A 7,553-nucleotide genomic window follows, 5' to 3' on the forward strand; every position below is an offset into this window, starting at 1 on the left:
ATATGAGATGTCAAAAGAAAATTGGACCCTTTACAGTATATAAATTTGGAAGTATAGTCTGACCACCGTACGAACGATCCTTGGACGTGGTATAATCTACCGTACATAAGTTTTCTTCGTATAACTTCTCTTAATTAATTAAGACTTTTTCTGTGAACCGACCTGTGGTTGGATGGTTAAAGAGACTGTGGTATCTTCAGCCCACCAGGGTTCAAATCCTGTTGCTCGCATTTATTTCTGAATTTATTTTAGGATTTCCGGCGATGCGCATTCAGTGGGAGGAGGAGATGTTCCCATCGACGACGAGATGCTTACGGCGACTTCATAAATTTCAAGATGATATTCTTTCGAAGATGCACATAGGGATAGGGTGTGTGTGGATATGGTGTGTGTGCCTTCGTAAGGGCGAGCGCTTGTGTCTGTGTTAAAAAAAATACGACTTTTTCTGAAGTGATTCTGGCTTTTATTACATGAAGTACAATCTGCCGTACCGTACAAAAGTTTACGTGGTTAAATGAGCAAATCAGTTTCCCGTTTCCTTTCCGCGATTACGCTTACTAGAAGAACGCCCGTGCGTTGCAACGGGGCCACATTAACTTTAAGAGTTCAATATTAATATTCTCATACATATCAATCCTTCTTCTCCTTCCGTCTGCCACCGAGACAGGGACCTAGACTTTGTGCTGCTCTTATTGATTTCAAACCCAGACGAGATGGGGTGGTGGGAGGGGGGACGAAAAAACCCAGACGAAACAAAGGAGAAGGAGAGCCTCATCAGTAGCATCATGGTGAATTTCAAACCTAGCGTTGTGCTCCGCCCAACGAACATGGACGCCGCCGCCGGCGGCCCGGTGGAGCTCGAACCCGAGAGACTCTGCTGCTTGCTGGGAGGGGTCGGGGAGGGTCGGAGCACATGAGCATTGACGTGAAGACAGAGTAGGCCGGGGAGATTACTGTGCACGCCGCACAGCGACTTGGACCTCGGAGGGCCTTAGCTCTGTCAGGAGGAGGTCCCGAGTTCCTGCCGAGGACAGCCTGACGGGGGAGACGCACGGCCGCTCGCGCTGCCCGCAACGCGACCACGCCCTGCCCTAGGGTTCTGCGACGGCGGCAGCGTCGTCCACAGCCACACCCTCTCTGAGTCCTGCCCTGAACTGGGGTTCCGAGATGGCGGCGGTGGCGGAGGTCTCTGAGGTTGGAGAGGGGCAAGATGTAGGACGGCGGAGGCTGGAGCCTGGAGCGATGGCGGCGTTTCGGGATTGCAGGCAGGGGGACGTGCGAGGTGAGTGTTTTTTTCACCGGTTTATGTTGTGTTGCCTGCACGGATATATAGGAGAACAAATAGGTGGATTATAATTCCTTCCATTGTATAAGTGCTGGGAAAGGAAGCGAGGGACAAAAATCAATCGAGGGGCCTTTAAGAGTAGAGATTAGTTAATTGGATTTTTCTTTAAAGTCTGTTATTTGTTTTCTTAAAATTTATTATATGTTTCCTAAATCAAATTGCATTGATGGGATGGATCGATTGATTTGGATAGTCTATTATTTGTTTCCTTCACATCCATTATATGTTTCCTAAAGCAAATTGCATTGATGAGATGGATCGTTTGATTTGGATGGATCGATTGATTTGTTTCCTTAAAATTGGATTTTTTTAAAGTCTGTTATTTGTTTCCTTAAAATTTATTATATGTTTCCTAAATCAAATTGCATTGATGGGATGGATCGATTGATTTAGATAGTCTATTATTTGTTTCCTTCACATCCATTATATGTTTCCTAAAGCAAATTGCATTGATGAGATGGATCGTTTGATTTGGATGGATCGATTGATTTGTTTCCTTAAAATTGGATTTTTCTTTAAAGTCTGTTATTTGTTTCCTTAAAATTTATTATATGTTTCCTAAATCAAATTGCATTGATGGGAGGGTGACGCATGGAAAGTTATGATCAGTTAAGATTTTTTTCGTTGTGTGAGAGGGTGACGCGAAACTAAACCGGTGGGGTAGGGGAGGGACGAAAAAAACCAGCGAAATAAAACGGGTGGGAGGTGGGAGGAAGTACCAAAGAAGTATAAAAAAAAACCGGGTGAGGTGGGACGGAAAAAAACCTGGAAGCGAGACTACCAACTGCTCCATTAGGAGTAGAGATAATATACGGAGTACTTATGGGTTTTCCGTTCTCGGTTCAGCCCTCCACCGTCGTCGTCCAAACACGCACCAACAGCGTCCAGGTACACCGTACGGCACCGCCGGAAGAGCAGTCTTGCCCGAAAATTTAGCTCGGCATTCACTCGTTTCCTTGGCGAAGCTGGCAAGCGGCTGCAGCTGCCACTTACCATAGATGATCTGCTTTGACTCGCGGCGGAAATTTTTCCCGGAAACGATGAATGGGACGGCCGGATTCGTGGGATTCCGTGAGGCAGAGTAATTGACCGACCGCCGCATTAAAAGAATGAATGTACAGTGGAAGGCCGGTCAGGTGCAAGGCCCGGCGGTCCTATATATACCCGCCGCCCGCGGCTACGACAGAGTCCATCAAAATTTGAGAGAGAGCGAGACCGGCAGAGGTGCCCGAGCGGAGGAAGAGGCGGGGAGAGGGAAAGGGAGAGAGATGGACGTGGAGAAGGTGACGGAGGTCGCGCCGGAGGTGGACGACGACGGCCGCGTAAGAACAGGTAGCACACACGACCCACCCTTGTAGAGCTCCGTTGTTCGCAGTTTCACTTCGTTGGTTCCTTCTCTTGATGCCTTCCCTCGGAGCCGTGACGCAAATACTGGCAAACCCAATTGGGTTCCGCCGCCGTCGGTCCGCGTATTCGGATGTACTCCGAACAGTAGGGAGCGAGGTAGATAGCGGTAGAACAGTTCATGTCTCGGTTGCAGACATAGGTTTTAGAGGGCGGTGCTGGCGATCAAATTGCCACTTCCTCCCGAGTCTTTAGGTATACTTATGAAGCGGCAAACTTCTCGTTCTGTATCAGGACTGGCACACTGCAATCTCCTAGCCGGGTAGCATCGCAAATTCACAATCATGGAGAAAAAAAAATCATCTCATATCCTAAAACTAGTGTCTTACTCCCTCCGTTTGGAATTACTTGTCGCAGAAATGGATGTATCTAGATGTATTTTAGTTCTAGATACATCCATATCCGAGACAAGTAATTCCGAACGGCATTAGCACACATTCTTTTGCTGGAATCAGACGTATGCATATATTAGAGGAAGGGAGTATCCTTGAATGGGTAGGACTCGGGTACTCTGCTTTGACAGAGGAACATATTGTAGCAGAGCAATTCAAAATTTTGCCCATTTCTTATGATCAGCAACGTAGCCCGAGATCCAGGCAGAGCTGTCGCTTTAAGATGTTTGCATGCATGCGGCCAAGCTAATTCAGTACTTCCATATCTTCCCCATTTCTCTTGACACATCACTTGTCCAACTCCAATCCAGATGACATCCCTGACATCGGGATGAAATCCATACACCCTGCATGCTCTGACTGAAAAACAGCCATGTGCCATCCATGGTGTGGCGCCTCTGCGCCAGTCCTTTTACAACACCCCAAATGATGGGAACCGGGTTGGTGCCAGGGTATTGATGCAGGAATTAGGTCCAAAATGCCCTATCCCGATCCGTTAGAGCAAAAGAACTTGCTGCGAGATCCAAAATTCCAGTGACTTGGCAGGCACTACCCAAAGTAAGTGGCCTCGGCTTGCAACTCTTATACAGCATGAGCACCATAGTGCTCCAGAATTATACAGAAAAACTTAGTGGTGCGTGAGATCATGTCATGCAAAGTTGTTCCAAATAACTGTCGTACCACTGTTTTAGTATCGGAATCCCGCAAAGAGTGGAGAACACTATTCGTTGTCAAATCATTAGTTGTCTAATAGAGATTCTTTTAGTGTGGGCCAAAATGGCTTTGCTATGGATGACTGGGAACCTTCAACGTGTGCTCTCTCCACTTCGTCAGGAACCCTCCTAGTACTGATATATACGGAGCTTTCGTGGCATCAGAGTATAGTACTTCCTCCATTCCTAAATACAAGTCTTTTTAGCGATTCCAATATGTGCTACATACGAAGCAAAATGAGTGGAACTATACTCTAAAATATGTCTACAAGTCCATATCTACTCCCTCCGTCCATGAATAAGTGTACATCTAGTTTTTGTTCTAAGTCAAAGTTTTAAAATTTTGATTAACTTTATAGAATATAGTAGTAACATATATGGCATCAAATTGGTATATTGTCAAAGTACATTTCAAAGCGGATCTAGTGATACTAATTTAGTGTCATAAATGCTTTTATTTTTTTTCTAGAAAATTGGTCAAAGTTTTAAAACTTTGACTTAAGACAAAAACTAGATGTACACTTATTCGTGGACGGAGGGAGTAGTCCATATTGAAATCTTTAAAAAGACTTATATTTAGGAACGGAGGGAGTAACTGTATTCATTTTGAGCGTAAGCTGCGAGTCTAGTCATAGATTTTTAACGAAAAGGAGGATAACCCCCGGCCTCTGCATTATTAAGATGCACACAAGCATATATTCACGAATAATTTAGAAGGCACCATTGAGTGGTCATTACACTGTTAAGTACAGAATCTATATGTAGTTATTTATACGCCACAAAGTACATCTTGTTTTTCATTATCAGAAGGCAAGTACCTTATGTCCAAGTCTTGCGTGCGTCGTGCTGTTGGATAATGGATACCACATCACAATCCACATCGTCAACCAGGCATGCTTTGGATCTTCCAGAAAAGGTTCTTTCTCCAGGTGGATGCTTACGGTTGTGCAAAAAAGAGTCTCCTCATGCTGTTATACAGTTGCTGTTATTGGGTTAGAATATCACGTGTAACACAAAGAGATGTTGATTTAGGCTTATAATAGCTGCTACTTTGCTGGGTGCATAGAGCAAACCCAATAGAGAATTCGTCTGCTTTAGGACCTGTCGATTAGAATCCAGTGTTTTTGTTGACTAGTTGTCAGTAGTTTGTAGCTTCGGTTAGTAGATACGCTTTGCTTAATGGTGTCCAGCGCATGGCCAGTAGTCTATCAGACTAATTGGATCCACTTTGCTGAGTGTATTTATTCGTCACTAATGATTGTCGTGATGCAAATCCTTGTGAAAATTGTAATTTCTTCTCATCCAGAGGGTTGGAGGTCTTCTTGCAAGTTGCATTTTATTTCAGCAGCACTGCAATATTTTGGCATCTAACTGAGAGATTTCATCATGATATTACTTTTCCTAGTACCTTAAAAAGTTCAGAGACTGCAAAGTTGTGCATGCCTCACGTCAGACAGTGACCGACTGACCACCTGAATGAAATGTGACAGGGACGGTATGGACGGCGACGACGCACGCCATCACGGCGGTGATCGGGTCCGGCGTGCTGGCGCTGCCGTGGAGCGTGGCGCAGATGGGGTGGGTGCTCGGCCCCATCGCCCTCGTCGGCTGCGCCTACATCACCTACTTCACCGCCTGCCTCCTCTCCGACTGCTACCGCTCGCCGGACCCCGTTCACGGCAAGCGCAACTACACCTACATGGACGCCGTCCGCTCCTGCCTCGGTAACAACAAATTATAATCCTTAAACTTACCTTGGCACCATGAATGCCTGTGATTCTCCTGGCAATCTTCATCATGCACATGCAGGGCCTAGAGAAGTGGTGGTGTGCGGCATTACGCAGTACACGATTCTCTGCGGTGCCGTCGTGGGCTACACCATCACAGCCGCCACGGGCATCATGTAATTTAAAGCCTCTTTTGCTTCTGATGAACATCTGTAAATATTTTGATCAGACTTTACACTATTTAGTCGTCATGGGACTGACTGAAGGACGTTCCTTGCGTTGCGAGTGCAGGTCCGTGGTGCGCAGCAACTGCCGGCATTACAAGGGCCACGGCGCGAACTGCAGCCAGGAAGGGACCATGTACCTGGTCATGTTCGGCGTCGTCGAGGTCGTCCTCTCGCAGCTGCCCAGCCTGGAGAAGGTCACCTTCGTCTCCATCGTCGCCGCCGTCATGTCCTTCACCTACTCCTTCGTCGCGCTCTTCCTCAGCGCCGCCAAGTTCGCGTCTAACCACAAGGCCTACGGCACCATCTTCGGCAGCCACATCGGCGGCCCCGGCGGCGTCTCCGCGGCCACCAGGACCTGGAGCTTCCTGCAGGCCCTCGGCAACATTGCATTCGCCTACACCTACGCCATGCTCCTCATCGAGATCCAGGTAATCAATCAAGTCTAGTCTCGTGCACACTGCATTTTACGTCACGAGTAGAGATCATCGCGGTGATGCTTTTGCAATGCCTTGACTCGATGGTGTGTTGCAGGACACGGTGAAGTCGCCGCCGTCGGAGAACGTGACGATGAAGAGGGCGAGCCTGTACGGCATCGGCGTGACCACGGCCTTCTACGTCTCGCTGGGGTGCATCGGCTACGCGGCCTTCGGCAACGCGGCGCCGGGAACGTCCTCACCGGCTTCGACGAGCCCTTCTGGCTCGTGGACCTCGCCAACGTCGCCGTGGTGATCCACCTCGTCGGTGCCTACCAGGTGTACGTGCAGCCCGTGTTCGCGTGCTACGAGAGCAGCCTCCGGGCGCGCTACCCGGACGCGGCCTTCTTCCACCGGGAGCTGGCTGTGCGACTGCCGGGCCGCGGCCGGGGCGCGCTGCGGTTCACCATGTGCAAGCTGGTGCTGCGCACCGCGTTCGTGGCCGCCACCACCGTGGTCTCGCTCATGCTGCCCTTCTTCAACGCCATCCTCGGCCTGCTCGGTGCCGCCGCCTTCTGGCCGCTCACCGTCTACTTCCCGGTCACCATGTACATCACGCAGGCCAAGGTGCCGCGCGGCAGCGGCAAGTGGGTGGCGCTCCAGGCGCTCAACGTCGGCGCGCTCGTCGTGTCGCTGCTCGCCGCCGTCGGCTCCGTGGCCGACATCGTCCAGCGCCTCGGCCACGTCACCATGTTCAAGACGCAGCTGTGATCAATCTATATGGAGGTGGCTGCTGCCTATGATGATGCTTCTGCATGCATTTTCTCCTTTGTGTGCCGACTTGGTATAGCTGGTTGCTGGGATTACTTGCTCGTGTTATTGTCGTGGTAGGTACTCGTATTTGTGTAGGGTATATACCATCGACGGGTACCGCAGCTATGGTTGGGTACTTGGGTCGGTGGAAGTGTCAAATAATCAGCTTGTCGTGTGATCAAATTTTTTTGTCGTATAAGAAGATCATTCATGTTTGTAGCATATCTGAGTTGCATTCTCACATTAGTGGTGAGTCTAACACACTGAAGGTCTCCGGCTCGAACCCGGTCGAAGCCATATTATTATTTTTCTCGACTGATTTCATGAGATTTTCCTCTCCTTTTTCCCTTTTGTTTTGGGCTCATTTCAGTTAGGTAGCTTCGGCCCAAGAAATTGACGCAGCGTTGGGGCCAATAGCATAATATGGCCCAAACTGACATTTCTTGTATTTGCACTCCTAGCATAATATGGCCCAAACTAAATATGGTAGAGCTTTGATGATGGTGTTTCAGTGCGCAT

General features: G+C 48.6%; 1 pseudogene; it reads left to right on the forward strand.

Annotated features, from left to right (window-relative positions):
* Positions 1 to 2,554: 2,554 nt before the first annotated feature.
* LOC123058863 (amino acid permease 1-like) lies at positions 2,555 to 7,333 on the forward strand (annotated as a pseudogene).
* Positions 7,334 to 7,553: the final 220 nt, after the last annotated feature.

Source organism: Triticum aestivum, chromosome 3A (genome assembly GCF_018294505.1).
Source record: "Triticum aestivum cultivar Chinese Spring chromosome 3A, IWGSC CS RefSeq v2.1, whole genome shotgun sequence".
Taxonomy (NCBI): domain Eukaryota; kingdom Viridiplantae; phylum Streptophyta; class Magnoliopsida; order Poales; family Poaceae; genus Triticum; species Triticum aestivum.